This window comes from Xenia sp. Carnegie-2017, unplaced genomic scaffold (assembly GCF_021976095.1).
Source record: "Xenia sp. Carnegie-2017 unplaced genomic scaffold, XeniaSp_v1 HiC_scaffold_23, whole genome shotgun sequence".
Classification (NCBI taxonomy): domain Eukaryota; kingdom Metazoa; phylum Cnidaria; class Anthozoa; order Malacalcyonacea; family Xeniidae; genus Xenia; species Xenia sp. Carnegie-2017.
Genome location: NW_025813486.1, coordinates 3,642,739 through 3,660,825, shown reverse-complemented (window position 1 = coordinate 3,660,825; position 18,087 = coordinate 3,642,739). Strand labels below are relative to the sequence as shown.

Below are 18,087 nucleotides of genomic sequence, written 5' to 3'. Positions count from 1 at the left end.
GCGGTATTAGTGTAACAAACAATTCTAGAGCTTGCCTCCATGGGGTTTCTGTAGCAATTTTCCATCATACAAATATCTCTGATAGTTTGATGCATCATGTTCACATATGATCTCAATAACTCTCTCAAGAGCTAGAAAGGAAAAGCACATTCACCATTCTGGACGGAGCAGAATTGGCCTTCACCAATAATGTTGATTTGCCGGATGTAATGAATTCCAGCTTTAATTTTTGAACAAATCTGAAAACAACTTCACATGAAGAGAATGTGAAGTCTGTTCCTTCGCTGATCTAAAAATTGATCACCAATTTCATGATCTTTTCTCGAACTCCCATCCCTTCTTTCTGGTGAACTGCATGGTACTGTTTCGCGGTCGTACCGAAAAAAAATTGAATGGTAGCGGTAAAATTTTCTTGCGGGTCTGTAATTATCTGCGGACACGTGTTCCCTCCAATAATGCGTTCTTGCTGGTAGATTGTTTGACTTATTTACATAAACCAAAGGGCTTTCGGCCGTATCATTCATGCGTCGTAGTTGAACCCGTATCCGGCTTATGCCAAGGAAAGGTTTGGTCGAGGTTCCGTAAATCGCTTATCATCTGCGTCTAGTCTTTCTTTGCGCTTCTGAATCAGCTCTCTATCCTGAACAGCGTCTCTGTGCGTTATTCGAAGCATACCATCAAACTCGGCAACTGACTCTATTTCGCGAGAAATCGTGCAACGTCATTCATAATGGCTGATCGAACACCCAAATGTTTATTCTTCGCTATGTACTCATCCCTTCTTGAAGTTAGAATTTCTTTTTGTATTAATCCTTTAGGAAATAATAACATATGATACTCTTCCCAGATTTTCAAGGTCATCATACATCGTATTCTTCAATGTTTTCCGCCGTTTTATATTTTGGACAATAGTCAATATTTTGCTTTCACTTTCCCGCATATTCCAAATGTTCCATTTTTGTATTCAAATGTTCCTGAGTTTCAAATGTTGCCGTGATTTTGCATTCAAATGTTGCCGTGAGTTTTCGTATTCAAATGTTTATTTCAAATGTTGCCATTAGTTTTGTATTCAAAATGTGCCATTGAGATTTTGTATTCAAATGTTGCCGTGAGATTTTTGTATTCAAATGTTGCCGTGACACTTATAGGCCACCGTACATTTACATGTCGTAATCGCACATGATAATTCTTTGTGTTTTGTCTTACAAACCTTTTACTGGTCGACAGTTGGAACTTTGAACATTCAATCTTTCAGATAAATTTAACGTTCTGAAAAGTTAAGCGTCAAATGTCTGCGTCGTTTGAGTTGATACGTGGCAAACAGAGGCGTAACTAGAACGTTAATTGCGGGGGTGCATATTCATATATTTCGTCGTGCCCTACTAATTTCTTTTGAAAGTAATTTGAATTTCCAAAGAAATCAGTAGGGCACAACTGAATATATAAATATACACCCCCAATTAACGTTCTAGTTACGCCTCTAGTGGCAAAGAATTTTGTGCAACTTAATTATAAATATTAAAAGTTCATTGTTATGTAAAGCAAAGATACGGCCTTATGATTTTTATTGTTTCTGTTGAATTTTATTACCGTTTCCTAGATATTGTGCACGGATTCCGAGAATGGCCACCATGAAAATATATTTTTAATCGCAAAATGTTTTTTAAATCCAAAAATATATTTCCAGTGTGTAATTATATCGAAAATCTAAAAACAAATTTCTAAATCGGAAAATACTTTGAAAATCCGAAAAAATATTCAAATCCGTAAATATTTTTTGATCAGAATTTAGACACCTAAATGTTGTCCAACATGAAGTATTGCCCACTAAACTTTTAAGACATGTCATTCCGTAACAAAATGTTGGAAAAAGAAGCAGCATTTTGCTCTTTTTGTGGAAATGAACTAAGTTTTACGGACAGGTATTGTTTCAAATGCGGATCTAAAGTAGAAGCAAAATTGTCGTTATGAAATCAGGCGAAGACATTAGACCAGTACATGTCTATAAAGGAAGAATGTAGAGTAGGATTTAACATGAAGATCTCGAGCTCGTCATCGAAAAGGAAATCAACTAGCCAATGTCCACCTTCAAAAAAGCCTGTGGATAATCGTGTTGTGATACAGGTAGACATTATCACCGAAATGGAGGAAATCAAAATGCTAAAGCTTATGATGGGAAAGAGTTTTTCCTCAAGTATTACTGTATTGCACTGTATTTTGTTTATGTCATTTGTTTAAGAGTGCATAATTGCTTTCTTTGCGTCATTGTTTTTTTCAGAATTTACAGACATAAACTAAACATGTTGAGCTGTGTTATACCTGAGCTTGATGAAGGAAAAATCTGTCCTGCTTGTCACAAAGTGAGTATATTCGTATTACTCGTTTAACAATGACAATTTAGTAAAAAGAACATTAGCAATGCTATCTCAAACGCCTTTTTGACTGCATCATTTTGCATCATTGAACTCAAATACATTGCATGATTTTATCCATCACCATTTTATTGAAGACTGATGGTGTGATCTTTGAGTCTCTTGATGCTTTATTTATTGGACAAAGGAAAAAGCTGAGCAGAGTCTTGGAAAACCTCTGTTTGGACAGCTGATGTTCTATGATCAGAAACTTGTTGATCAATTTGTTGCCAATTATACCACACCTACATCAAACAAGGTCAATGTAGCTTTAATATACTTTATTCTAATAAAAATTCAGGATGCAAACATGGAAGTGACAGTGCTTTGAATATATTTGATTTTTTTTTTCATTTTCTACCACATAGTTTTTTTTTCAATAAATTTTTGCCATGGGCTTTAGGAAATAAAGCTCTTGTATACTTTTTTGTTTGTTACATATTGATACTTATAGGAATGTCATGGTTTTCTTGCTGGGAATGCTGTTCGATCAAAAAATCGCTACAAAGCTCTTGATGAAACAGCAATCTTTGGGCGAGGCTCTCAACATGACTTTCCTAAAAAATTCTTAAATTTGAAACATGGAGAGAGGTCTGCTACACATTTTTTTGTCTATTTTTGATTAAATGTTCTTGGTTTAAAAGAGGTGGTTAGGATGTGTGCATTTGATGGTGTAAATTTATTTTTTTCAGTTGGTTTGCTACTTTCAATGCTTTGTGTAAGCGCTGAAGCTCTTTGCATACATGTGGTTGCATTATTTAAAAAAATATTCTACATATTTTATAGATTGAGCTATGCAGTTTATGTTCTCCAAGAATTAGAGAAAGATAATGCTGATAATCCTGCACTCAAAATAAACATATTGTATGATGCTGCATGCATGTTGGTGAAACACTTACAGGTAATATTCAATTGACAATAGTTGCTTTGTTACCTGTTTCCTTTGTCAAAAACATCCCCTCAACACTTTTTTTCTTTGAAAATGTAGTCTTTCACATGTTTTTCTTTATTTTGTTTTTTACAAAAAGAATTTTGAGGATCCGATTGTTGACATTTTTCAATTTTCAATTCCAATTTTTTACTGCTATGTGCGTGTTTGACGATGCTAAGTTAGTTGTTATTGATTTTATTTTTCATACACATTAGCAGATGGTGATACCTATGCTATCATAACTAATGGTGTTGTAGATGATAAAATGATAAAAATTTAATAATTGTTTACTAAATCTTTCTTGTAAAAGGTTAAATTTAGTCCCCATCGTAAAGAAAGATTTGGCCTAACTGACGGTGAGATGTTGGAGAGATTTTGGTCTTACATTCGCAAATTTAACAGAATGAATAAAGAAATGCGTCCAAGTCACAGAGTTGATGTACTCAGTGATGCTCTTTTACATTATGGAAAGAAAACTAAGATTAATTTAGCTAAAGCAAGTTTTTCTTCTTTGTTTGAACATATACATAGCTAACATGTCATCATATTATGTAATAGCAGGTATGAATTAAATTTTGTTTTTTGAGGCAATTTGCTGATGGTAATGATGAAGCGAGCTGTTGATGTGGAAGAAACTGCAAAATCAGATATTGAAAAGTTATGCAGGTGCTTTCCGTTTGAGTATATGTTTGTATTTGCTGTGTGATTATATTTGACTCCGATTTGGATATGAACTATTCACATGAAAGCAGTAAATTTTCTTTTTTTCATTATCTAAATCTCACAGGATTTCAATAGATGATATTCGTAAGTAGATGAAGGACAAATCGACTATTTTTGGTCGTGAAGTTGAGACTGGTCAGTAATTGAGAAATAATGGCTTGTAGCTAAGGAACAGATTTGACACATAATTATTGATGCTCGTTATGTGGATTAGCTATAGATTTATGCCATTTGCTTCACCGATCCAAGGAAGAGCAAATCCTATTGAAGTCAGAAATGGAAAATACGTGGAGTCACTACTTTCAGCAGCACGGCAAAATTACTGACTTTTTGAATAGTTTTATTAACCATAAAAACGTACTTGATGTTGAAATATGGTAAAGCGATATTTTTACACACGACTATGAAATCACCAGCGATGATGTATAACGGGGTTGTGCAGGCACTTCAAGCTCTTGAAAATCCTTTAATTAGAAAATTAATTTACGTAAAGGGCACTTGAAAAGTTGCTACGAAATCAAAATCAAAGAAAGCGCTTAAAAAGTGCTTATTAGTCACAAAATTAAAATGAAATCTACTCAGTATTATTCCATATAAAGCTGAACAGAATTGAATGTTTTTTGAGTTGCTAAATTGTGAAGTTTTCCTAAAAATCTATTAATTATTATTTCGATTTATTGGAAGCCTAAAAAACCGTATGCCAACGGAAGCAGAAATGCGAAGGTTGTGTAAATTTAGTAACTGCCTCTAAAATGTAACACATGAAAATTTCTAATATAATTAATCAATAGCAAAATACCTTTTGTACATTTGACGATGTAAATCGCACCCCAAAAATTTTTTAGTTCTTTTTGCTTGCGTACTGCACAAATCCTGTATGATAAAGATGAAGAAGATGAAGAAAAAGCTATATTTTTAACTGCAAAGAATGTGTACTGTTTCTAAACTAAAGACTGTACGTTTATGTACAATATCCATTGTTTTTGCTTTATAGAAAAAGAAAATATTATAAAAAATGTATACTAACCGACGTACGTACGCGGCATAATATACATGATAAAAAAAGGGTTTCTTATTCCTTCTCGATGATTGGGTACACAGCATGGTGAGACTACAATACAATTTCAATAATGTGTAACCGTACATCCTGTTCCCAAGTGCAGGAATCACCTCTCTTCTATGGTGATAAACGGGAGGGCACATTGTTAATAGTGGTAAAGGAATTTTGGTGTGTGAAAACTTTTTAATCAGTCAATAATGATGGGTAATAGCCACCCAACGTACGTACGCCGGATAATAAATGTGTTTAAAAAAGTTTTTTGTTGAATAAATACTTTTTGAACAGTTATATGTAATTTTTTGGTTGTTATACAGTGTAGTATATGGTGAAAATTGATGTTATATATACGTGGGTAATGGCCGCCCAACGTACGTACGCTGGATAATAAAAGTGATGAAAAAGTGGGGGGTTTTTGAATAAATACTTTTTGTCCATCAAAACACATATGTAACAACTGTTATGTTAGCTAAATAGCTAATGTAGTTTATAGCGTTGCATAGTGGTGAAAAGATTTACTTGTGTTTTTGAGGTAACTATTTTGATTTATAACTAACTTTGATATGAAATATATCTATAAATTGTCCTAACTTAGTCACCAGTTCAATTAATCGTTAACTTGACTCTGTTTGACATATTTTTTTTCTAAGTCTTGTAGTTGTAACTAAAAGCATCTTTTATTTTAATTATAGACAAAATTGAAGTATAATTGTTTCCTGTACAAGAATTCATTATTTTTTGATAAAGTAGTAGAACTTAGCTAAAAAAAATCTTATTCAGTAAACCTAAACTAAAAACAGCGCTAGCTCATCGTCAATAGTATGTTTAGACGACATTGAGTCATAAGAGTAAATCAGTATGATACATTGTCAAGTCACCTCAAATTTTTACAAGATCTACTACAGCTTTCAGGTTTTTCGGTAAACAACAAGGTTAGTCACTTTCAGAGTCTGCACCGTCTTGAACTCCACTCGCACAATTATAAAATTTTTTCAGCGTTATTTCGGAGACAACGCTCAGTTTTTCGTATACAATATATGCAGGCCTATATAAAATATCATAGTTTCACTGTCACATAGCTTTCGCAACAAAAAAACGTCTTGGAATTTGGCGTTAGATGAACAACAAACCTCAGGGAATAAAACGTTATACGTGTAGTTGATGTTCATTGAATTCGTTTCATCAAAGGATCGAAAAATATCTGCGACTATTTCTTTGACTACATTCAACAGATCTTTTGCCTATATATACAAAAATGACAAGTTAAGACACAAGTGGGGCTCTATTTCTAACAGAGAATATGTTTTTATACTTGAGTTCGAGTTAAAGGACACGTCATGTAGAGATCGGTGAGTTCAGTCTGAGCTTGATTTCGCCCATGGATGATTTACTGGGTATGGCACCGTTGACGATTTTTGTTAAATGTGTCTAAAATTCAATGTTAAAATATTATAGGTATGTTTATCTGCAACTGATATTAAATAATTTAAATTCTAGCAGAACCTTTAATCCTCTGAATGAGCGATTTCCCTTTATATTTATGTCAAATGTTTTCGCAGATCTGTCAAAGAAAAATTAAAAGAAATGAAATATATTTATTCGTGTGTGTTCAACAAACTCACAATTTAGAAATAAAATATTTAAGAGCACGAGGAACGTATTAATAACTATTATGAATACGTATGCAAATAAATCGGTGATGCGCAAAAATGAACAGACTAACAATTCGTAGTTTAGAAAAAGTGGATGTATAATTTACCCATGAGTAAAGTAAGATACATTGCCTCCGCAATCAAATTTTCCTTTCGGCTTCGTCGTAATGCCAACGCAATCCAAATGGTACCATTGTTGACATACATCACGCAACACCCAATCCACCATTCCATTATCTTTGGAAGATGGTTCTTGACAAAGAAAGGCTTTACATTTGTCATAGGATGTCAAATGACTAGCTCTTTTCTTTGCACAAGACACACTTTTTCTGTCACTCGACTTTGCCTCTTTTCTTTTTCTTTTGTTGTTACTCCTTCCCTTTCTGTGTTTTTTATCAACTTTCTTAGGCACGGCGTTTTCTGTTACAAGGTGTCCGTCACCTTCATTAACTGTTCCGTGTCATCCACAAAATACATTCGAAGAATTACCACCATCATCGCTACCATTATTTACAACATCTTCTCTATCGCCGGGGACATCACCATTTTTACAACCATTATCAACACTATTAGTTCTTTGTCCATGGCCAACATCACATTCGTCGGAAACGTTGTTAACAAGTTCGCCATGACAATTATCATCATTCTCACCGCTAACTTCAACAACTTCTTGGACGTGGCCGCCCTTGTCTTGCTCTTTGTCACATTCCTCAACATTTTCTGCATGAAGAACATCATTTCCTTCCACTAACGCCCTTTCCACAAACGTAAGCTCAATTGATTTTTCAATATATACATCCAATGCTGCTTCTCCCATAGTCGATGGATCCCGTAATGATGCGTGTTCTGGAATTCCGCATACTACATATTTGAAATCCCCTTTCAAAAGAGAAGTGTATGGCACTTTCGCTTTGTCCATTCCAGTTGCTTCACCTAGTTTTTTTTTAAACTAGTATAAGCTATTCTTACTGAAATTGCCGCAGGATTGTGTGCAACTCCTTTTATTAATCATTGCTTCTAATATTACAAATTTTCATTCAGAAGTAATTGTACTTATTTCAAGAACTATTGACCAAGAACAACCTTTTCATATTCCATCTAAATGTTTTACAATTAGTTACAAGTTCATACTTACAGTATTTCTGATTTAAAATATCACGCAAAGATTTTCTCTTCTGTTTCAATCTTGCCATGCGATTCTCGGTAACAGTTTGAACGTTGTCGGTTGACTTAATTGCTACAACCAAAAAAGTTTGTATTAGATTAAAATATTAAATAAGAAACAAAATTCACAAGTTCTCAGTTGTCCTGAGAAGAAAAATGTATTTCGTCACAGGCATGATATAAAGTGACGACCACAAACCTCTAGAGCTGTTTACTAAAGTAAAAATGAAGCGGGGATGCTCTTTCTTTTGCAGTATTGTAAGACAGACTTTGAGCCATGCACTTCAACATTCACGTCAGCCACGAAAAAGTAATCAATGTTCAACCCTTTCAAAACATCCAACTAAACAATGGCACCGATAGCATTAAAAAAGGTACTTGCAAAAAGTTGGTTCAACCCTTGCAAAAATAAACTATAGTTTTGAAAACTTTAGTATTTTGGAACAAAAACTGTAGTTCCGAAAACTATAGTTGTATGAATAAACTATAGTTTTCGGGACTATAGTTTTGGGGATACTATAGATATAGAAACTAAAGTTTTGGGAGAACTGTTTTACAATTGATAGTTTTGTTCCCAAACACTTCAGTTTTCAAAACTATAGTTTTCCGTGAACTACAGTTTTCCAATGAATCTATGTTGTAATGTAGTTCATTAACCAAGGGTTTCATAAGCACAGTTTAGCAAATTCCCTGTACAGGTTCTAGTAGTACACATTATTTTATACAGAATTCAATAAAACCATGAATCCACGATACAATTGCGGGAGTATCGTTACATGTTTGTAAATGTAAATGTAAATCGTCCAGATTGGTGTAGTCCTGAGAAGGACTGTTTTTGTTGTTGTTGACTGACTACGTTTCGACAACCTTAGCGGTAGTCGTCTTCAGAGTCAAATGAGTAGAAAACGTCAGGTTAGCCGTATTTGTTATCTGGTTCTTACGTCATTGTATTGTGTGTACAGGAAATGTGTATTGTCATTGTGAATTAGTGTGAAGTGTAATGTTTTTAGTTAATCGTTTGTTTGTATTGTGAATAAGTTGTTTGTAAGGTACCAGTAATTGCTGTGATCTGTTCAGGGGGGTTTGTTCCAAGTTGGTATACCAACTTTCTAATGTAAGCCGTTGTCTATAGTCAGTACTGTAAGTAATGCATTTTGCCGAGTCCCAGTCAATGTTGTGCTTTGTGATTCGGTGATGTTCGGCAATGTGATTAGTTTTATCTTTTTTCTTAGTAGCTCGTTTGTGTTCAGTAAGTCTTATGTTTAAGTTCCTGCCAGTTTCCCCGATATAGGAGGCGTGGCAGTCGGAGCAGTTTATTTTGTAAACTGCACCTTGTCGTTCGTTGGGTTGTTCTTTGTCCTTTATGTTCGTTAGTACTTGTCGTAACGTTGTGATTGGTTTATGTGCGACACGTATGTTGTATGGTCGTAAGATACGCGAGATAGTCTCAGACGTACCTTTGATGTAAGATATCGTTGCTGTTGTCACTGAGTTGTTTGTTTTGTTAGGTTCGTTGGGTTTGTAAGTGTTGCGTGTGATAATTCAGAGTTATAGTTGTTTTTGTCAAAAACACGTTTGAGATAGTTGTTTTCGTTGTGTAGAGCGTCCGGTGAATCACATATGATTTGTGCACGTCTTGTTATTGTTCGGATTTTGGTGGCTTTGTGTGATGTAGGGTTGTAAGATGATTGGTCTGGTAGTCGGTCAGTATGTGTTGGCTTGCGATCAATTGTTGTTCGTAGTTTTTGATTGTCTTGTCTTAACAAACAGTCGAGAAAAGGAAGAGTTCCGTTTTCTTCGACATCTTTGGTAAATTGTATGTGGCTGTTCTGTTTGTTGGTGTGAGTGTGAAAATAATCAATCTCGTCTGCATTTTAGTGCTGTGGTTGTGTCATAACCAAAAAGGTAGTGCATGTTTGTAAGTCGTGAGCGCCCGTTCCTCTATAGATTGCATTACAATTTCAGCAACTACAACAGAAACGGGCGAGCCCATTGCTGTTCCATGTAATTGTTTGTAGTGTGTACCTTTGTACTGGAAGTAAGTCGAGGTGAGGCAGAGCTCCAGTAGCTACATAATGTCTTCTGTCGGTAATGGCAGTACGTCCGTGGTGTTTGTAATGAGGATTTTTGTACAAGTAAGTGCCAGATTAAGTGGAATACTGGTGAACAGTGATTTCACATCAAAAGACACTAGTATATAATTGTCCGGTATTTGTATAGTGCTCAGTTTTTTAATGAAAGTTTCAGTGCATTGCAGCTTGTGTTTGGATTTGTTTGTAAGTGGTTGCAGTATGTCAGTCAAGTACATTGAGAGTTCGTAAGTAGGCGAACCACAGAATGATACAATTGGTCGCATGGGTATTTGTGGTTTGTGAAGTTTTGGTAGTCCGTATAGTCTGGGTGGTCGTGGTACTGAACATCTGAGTTGATAGTAAATACGTTCAGATATAATGTTAGATTTTCTCATAGAGAAGATCTTGCTGTTAAGTTTGCGTACTAGTGATGGTGTTGGGTCTCGTTTGAGTTGTTCGTACGTTTCTCTGTCGTTAACAAGGGTGACCATTTTGTTGAAGTAATCATTACTGCCCATGACCACAGTCACGCGTCCTTTATCTGCTGGTAAAATGACGATGTTGTTGTCGTGTTTTAGTCGTTTGAGTGCTTGTTGTTCGTTCTTTGTCAAGTTGTTGTCGCGTATAGAGGGCGATTGTAAAATGGAGGCTATCCTGCTTCTGATCTCGTCTTTGGTTGTCTCTGACAAGTCTCTTTGATACCCTATTTCACATTTCCTGTACACACAATACAATGACGTAAGAACCAGATAACAAATACGGCTAACCTAACGTTTACTCCTCATTTGACTCTGAAGATGACTACCGCTAAGGTTGTCGAAACGTCGTCAGTCAAAACAACAACAAAAACAGTCCTTCTCAGGACTATACCAACCTGGACGATTTACATTTACAAACATTAAGTTCTAAATCTATAAATTTAAAACGATGTATCATAACCTTCTAAAGGTTGATGACACTACGTAATATTGAGTTGTTGCTTTTCACCCAAATACTAAATTTCAAATCCAAAATATACTGAATAGAACAAGCAATTTACAAATTTCTCCATTTTGGAAGACAAAACTGAAAAGCAGGGAAAGCATTGATTTAAAAATACAAATGAAGTAAATTTTCCTCAAGCTCACCATTGCCATTGTCAATTTGCTCATTAAGTCTTTTGATCTGATTTTCCAGCATTTTTACCCTCTCTTTGAGTTCCAAGGCTTCTTTTTTATACTTGCATTTATCATTGCAAAGTGCAATACCTTCATCTGACTGACTCTCCTAAATAATCAACAAGAACTTAGGCAATATTTAATAATATTTTCCTTTTAGTGCCAACTATTAAGGTGTACTTTACTAACAAGAAGTACAATATCTTATAATGATAAATCTCAATTTTTTAATTTCATAAGCCCCACTAATTGAAAATTCTTTTGTATGATTGCCGTACACAAGCCTTACACTGTACAATGTTTGCATTTTAAAAGATTTTTCACTTATAAACAAGAAATAAATTTCAAATTAACAGCATTTTATGATTAAAGGGAACATATCATACAGTATTAACTTTTTTAGCCTTTAACCAAACAGCATCCAAATTTTATTCTGAAAAATGACCATAATTCCCTAGCATTCCCCATTAAAAGTAAAATTGCATAATTTAGAGATAAGAATAATTGGTGTTATCATTGTGTATAGTACAAACCTTGGTTAATCACTCTTTTATAAGTGAAGCAAGACTGGCTGAGCAGCAAAACTCCGTTTTCTTTGTCCTGGATGCCTTTAGCTTTTTAGGAATACTGTGCTCCTGCTGGTAACAAGAACAAAAATACAAAATTTTATACATGTTGTTTGAAAAGTTTGTTATTAGCTACTACTTCTCATTTAAATTCTTAGGCTCATAGCCTTGTTCAGCAATGCAGACCTTCGAACATAGAATTAGTAGCTAATAACATTTGAATCATGAATACCATATGGAGTACTTAACAAATTTCCATGAATGCATCATCACATTAGTGACATGAGTGCTAACTATAGATGATGGCAGCAATAATTGAGAAACATGCAGTAAACACCATTTAAACAAAATGTGGTCAATGTAATATTTCGGGAAACTCACCACTTCATCTGATTCACTAACACTTTCAATTGTAAACTTTGCTTTGTGAATTCTTTTGCGATACCCTTTGCCAGTATTTATAGAGAAAGTTTCTTCTTTTCTCATTGTCTTGAGTAAATAATCTTTATTATCTGTTTATACAAAATAATGGATGACTATTTAACAACTATTAAAAAATAATAATTTTCAATTGGAAGCAGTAGCATGCCTGAAATTATAAGTAAACAACCTTATGCAAAGTTTGGCCTAATGTATTACTACATGTATTTAAGAGCAAGCAAGTTCAAATCTGGGAAATAGACACATCCTTATTGTCAGTATTGTAATTGAACTATTGCTATGTAGAAGAAAGAACAACATTTGAGCAAAGGCTTTTTATCAGAAAGTATTTCCCTCCTAAAAAAGCAGTAAGTTGAATTGATAACAGCAACCTTCATATCAACTATGACTATTTCTACAAATAAGACAGAGAAATAAACAAATAGATTTTCACACAGAAATTTACAGATATATAGCAAAGCTAAGATGTTTCATGAAAGAAATGATAACAAAGAGAAAGAGCTTGATTCACTAGCAATTAGCTTTTTGGCTGAATTATACAAGCTTTTAGAAACTTTACAAAAATTTCTACAACAGACTAAAAATACTAACCTGAAACCTCAATTATCTCTGCAGGAAATTTCCTCGACTTGCCGTTTCCCTTTGTTTTTCCATCGCCTCACATGACTAACGTTTTGAATCCTTTAAAGTTCATCTTTGTCTTTCGACATATTTTCATCCTCAAAAATCATGTTAGAATATGGAATGATATCCATGTATTTTCGTTGTAAAAATTCACCAATGCAAACGCCATATTTTCGAATATTATCGCTGAAAAAGTTTTTTCAACGTATCTTTGCAACAAGCAACATGTTAATCAGATTGAAGATCATGAAATCGGGTAAAGATTAAGGATTACAAAATAACAGTCCCAGTCTCCCAACGCTCTCGTCTAAATCTAAACAGAATAGTTTGAAACAATATTAAAACAAAGCAAAGAAAAGCTTTTTGTTTTTATAAGTTGAGGGAAGCCTAGTGTTTTCCGCGTTTCAAAAATCCATGTTAAGCGTTCATCAAACTACGGTGAAGTAAACATTAAAAATGGCTCTTGAAAATACGGTCCAATTATGCGAGAAATACGAAGCAGTTATGGTTCTCAGTGGAGTGGGGATGCTCTAGGTTATAAGAATGGTTTGTGGGAATTCTGTTACAGTTGTACTCAAATTCATGAAGAACTAGAAAAACTCGGAGGACTTGATAAAATTGACATTAAAGGATGGAGGGTTAGTGACGACACTGTACTATACATTGCTACAGCAGAAGCGTTGGTTTCTGAATGGGCAACAACGGAAGAGTTATTGTGCATTATGGCTACAAAGTACAAGAAGACATGCGCTGAGGATATGTGGGAAAGAGCTCCTGGTCAGACCACAACAAACGCATGTTTCATGTTACAACCTCTTGAGGAAAAAGGTTACATTATACCCTTTAATGAATGAGGTGGCGGATGTGGTGCAGCTATGAGATCCATGTGTATAGGTTTGATGTTTCCTTGTGAAGATCAAATTAAAATGTTAATTGAAATTGCTGTTGAAAGTGGAAGGATGACTCATAATCACCCCACAGGTATTCACCTTTCATAATAAAGCAATGATTTCAGATCATGTCTCAATTATCAAGTCACTAATGTCTAGTGTTCTGTCTATCGACAAGTGTTGCTTTGTATAAAGTTTGCTAGGTTTTCTTGTTATCTGCATTGCTTCTCATTTTGACAAATCTTTATAGTAATTTAGCTTTTCAATCCTTTCGCGTTTCTTAGATGTTTTATCTTCAATTCTTCCTTCGATTACTTACTTGATCAAGCCATTACCATGAATGTTTCATATCCTTTTATCTAATATCAATTTATAAATGAAATAAAAGATGGTTGACCTTAGGTTTGCATAAGTCTATTTAATCCATCATTTTCCAGAACGACATCTCAAATCCTCCATCCTTCTAACATTCTTGCTTTTAATCACCATATCTTTGATTTATCCTTTTTATCGCTTCTCCACATTTCAAAATTTCTGTCTCCTAAAAGCTGTTTAAATTGCCATTGCTGTTTTTGCTTTTATATCGCCACTACTACAGCCATTGAATCCATGATTCATATCAAAATGCCGTTATTATGTAAATAGGGTCATCATAATGTAAGTGACCTGAAATTAGCAATCTTTAAAGATAATAATTTTAATTATAGGTTATCTAGGGGCTGTTACTGCAGCTTTATTAACAGCCTATGCTATACAGAAGATACATCCAAAAAAATGGGGAGCAGGACTTTTAGATGTTTTACCCAAAGTTTGGGAATACATTGAGAAGGTTGGTCGTGATGTAGAAGAAAACAAGAAATCTTGGGGCTACTTCAAAAATAGTTGGGAGTCATATCTTGAACTACGGGGATTACCAATGGCACCAGCGAACCAAAGTTTCCAGTGATGTATAACATACCTGAACGTGATGCTTTTTATAAATCTGTGAGTTATGCAGGTTGGGGTGGATCCAGTGTTCATGATGCACCAATGATTGCTTACAATGCTTTGATGATGGCAAAAGATTCCTGGTTTCAATTGTGTTCTTGTTCTATGTTTCATGGTGGAGATAGTGACAGTACAGGAATATTGGCTGCAGCATGGTGGGGTGGTATGTATGGTATGAAAACGGTACCCCTTGGAAATTATAGGAACCTGGAATATGGTCATAGGCTTATGGAGCTGGGTAAAAAATTACTGAATGTATCAAAGAATATGAAAAACTAACAGGATAGTATTTATTTAACAAAATTTATGTTGTAAGATTCAGTCATCCCAATATACTTTAGTATTTTTGTGAATCATACAATAAAAATTACTACTTGGTTATAACATAAAAACAAATTACTTTAGAAAAAAAGTCAAAAGGAGAATGTCAGATTCAGGGCATGGGCAGTTCTAAGTTTTACTTAGGATGATTCCTGGCCTGTAGAGTAAGTTTATTGACTAGATATCAGTGAAACTATATATAGACAAGGACCATTACATCTTTAGGTTCATTTTACTTCATAAAGTGCATACTGAAATTGTTTTGTTCAGTACCAAAAATACCTTGTGAGGAGGGGAGGGGAGTTGACTTGGTGAGTTGACCTTGCTCCTTCAGTCTATATATCAAAAATAGGCACTGTGATTTGATCTAAAGATATTTGAAAAATTCCGAAGCGTATAGAGTTTACTGTATCGCTTTTTTCGTATACTGACTGCAGTTTTACAAAACACCAATGAAAGATTATAATATCAAAGACACGGCGAAAATAATATGATTAGAACATAGTAATTTTTAGTTACCAAAGCTTTACTGCATGTTTACTGTTATTTATAAACAAAGATATACATTAACATAATTTGGATCGCACAATTTTCTATAAAACACGTGTAGCTACCAAATTGTAACTCTAAAGCTTTATCATATTCCCCAGTATCATTACACATTACACCTAGATTGTTTAAAAGACTTAGCAACATCAACATGATTTGGACCTAACGTTTTTCGAATTTCCTGCGCTTTTTGTAAAACTCTATAGCTTTGTCGTAGTTTCCAATTTTATCAAACACCGTTCCAAGATTGTTTAAAGACGCAGCGACATCAACATGATTTGGACCTAACGATTGTTTTTGAATTTCCAGAGCTTTTTCGTAAAACTCTATAGCTTTGTCGTAGTTTCCAGTTTTATGTAACACCATACCAAGATTGTTTAAAGACTCAGCGACATCAACATGATTTGGACCTAACGATTGTTTTCGAATTTCCAGAGCTTTTCGTGAAACTCTATAGCTTTGTCGTAGTTTCCAGTTTTATAATACACTATACCAAGATTGTTTAAAGACGCAGCGACATCAACATGATTTGGACCTAACGATTGTTTTCGAATTTCCAGAGCTTTTTCGTGAAACTCTATAGCTTTGTCGTAGTTTCCAGTTTTATAATACACATTACCAAGATTGTTTAAAGACGCAGCGACATCAACATGATTTGGACCTAACGATTGTTTTGAATTTCCAGAGCTTTTTAAAAACTCTATAGCTTTGTCGTAGTTTCCAGTTTTATCAAACACCATACCAAGATTGTTTAAAGACGCAGCGACATCAACATGATTTGGACCTAACGATTGTTTTGAATTTCCAGAGCTTTTCGTAAAACTCTATAGCTTTGTCGTAGTTTCCAGTTTTATCAAACACCATTCCAAGATTGTTTAAAGACGTAGCGACATCAACATGATTTGGACCTAGCGATTGTTTTCGAATTGCCAGAGCTTTTTCATTCAACTCTATCGCTTTTACGTAGTTTCCAGTTTTATCAAACACCAAACCAAGATTGTTTAAAGACGCAGCGACATCAACATGATTTGGACCTAACGATTGTTTTTGAATTTCCAGAGCTTTTTCGTAAAACTCTATAGCTTTGTCGTAGTTTCCAGTTTCATCAAACACCATTCCAAGATTGTTTAAAGACGCAGCGACATCAACATGATTTGGACCTAACGATTGTTTTTGAATTTTCAGAGCCTTTTCGTGAACCTCTATAGCTTTGTCGTAGTTTCCAGTTTTACGAAACACCATTCCAAGATTGTTTAAAGACGCAGCGACATGAACATGATTTGGACCTAACGATTGTTTTCGAATTTTCAGAGCCTTTTCGTGAACCTCTATAGCTTTGTCGTAGTTTCCAGTTTTATGAAACACCATTCCAAGATTGTTTAAAGACGCAGCGACATCAACATGATTTGGACCTAACGATTGTTTTTGAATTTCCAGAGCTTTTTCGTAAAACTCTATAGCTTTGTCGTAGATTCCAGTTTTATCAAACACCATTCCAAGATTGTTTAAAGACGCAGCGACATCAACATGATTTGGACCTAACGATTGTCTTCTAATTTCCAGAGCCTTTTGATTAGAATTTTTAGCTTTGCTATACCTCCCGGTGTCATGGTATAAAAGACCGAGGATATTAAAATACCAAGCTTTGTCATAACTACATTCTTCTGATTTAAATTTCTCCAATAGTTCAAGAGCAAGATCGTATTTTCCAAAGTGTCTTAATCTGTCAACAAAATATTGCAAAACTTGTAAAGTGCTCATGTTGATTTTTGTCTTGTTGGTCTTTAATAATTGAACAATTTTTTCAAGATGTGGTACTAATTTGATTTCGTCGTCTCTCTCTTTAAACATGTAAAGTGCTTTGGATATTTGATCAACGTTAATTTCCATTTCATGTTCTTCATTTGAATGTTCAGATTGATAAACAATAATTGCTTTGTGAACAATGCGATGTAGACTAATGTCATTATTTTCTGAATGCAAGAACAATGAGCATTCGTCTAAAAAAAGACATATATCTTCCTCAGCTTGTTTGGGATCATTTTTTTGAACATAATAAACCATAATTTCTCGTGGTAAAGGATCAAATGATATCATAGAAAAAGCTAATACCAGTGCCAATATTGACGATTCTTCTGCACTTTGTTTGACAGCTAAAAGTGAAGCTTGTAACATACTTCTAGGATATACAGAGTTAAATTTAACAAAAGTGACGTCCATGTTTTCTTCTTGTTCTGAATATATTTTCTTTAAATATTGACTCCAAGTAAATGAACAGTTTGCTTTGTTTACAAGACTGACATAATAACCAGTAGCAGCCAAAGCCAGCGGTTGACGATCTAATGCGTGCGATACTTCATTCAACAATTGATCATCAGCATTTTCATCTTTAGTGTAAGAATTTAACAATTGACAACATTCTCTGTCATTCATTCCACTACTGATAGAAATATGTTTGCTGGACAATTCATCGTGAGGTACGGCATCTGTATTCTGAACAGTTATTATTAGTTGTCCATTTTTCCACATGTGATCACCTACT

At 34.5% G+C, this 18,087-nt stretch overlaps 2 long non-coding RNA genes and 1 pseudogene across 2 annotated transcripts; 2 read left to right on the top strand and 1 right to left on the bottom strand.

The window, feature by feature from the left end:
- Positions 1-1,850: 1,850 nt before the first annotated feature.
- LOC124449538 lies at positions 1,851-4,480 on the top strand. The gene is made up of 8 exons (XR_006949435.1): positions 1,851-2,194; positions 2,279-2,360; positions 2,510-2,670; positions 2,866-3,002; positions 3,198-3,312; positions 3,653-4,008; positions 4,130-4,200; positions 4,280-4,480. It is a non-coding gene; the product is annotated as an uncharacterized LOC124449538 (long non-coding RNA).
- On the bottom strand, positions 3,938-12,997 carry LOC124449536. Its single transcript, XR_006949434.1, has 14 exons — positions 12,766-12,997; positions 12,115-12,245; positions 11,701-11,805; positions 11,138-11,276; positions 8,138-8,281; positions 7,910-8,011; positions 6,882-7,707; positions 6,626-6,683; positions 6,435-6,550; positions 6,253-6,363; positions 6,001-6,167; positions 4,865-4,938; positions 4,427-4,529; positions 3,938-4,326 (listed from the first exon to the last, which is right to left on the bottom strand). It is a non-coding gene; the product is annotated as an uncharacterized LOC124449536 (long non-coding RNA).
- Positions 12,998-13,280: 283 nt separating this feature from the next.
- LOC124448169 lies at positions 13,281-14,991 on the top strand (annotated as a pseudogene).
- The last annotated feature ends 3,096 nt before the right edge of the window (positions 14,992-18,087 follow it).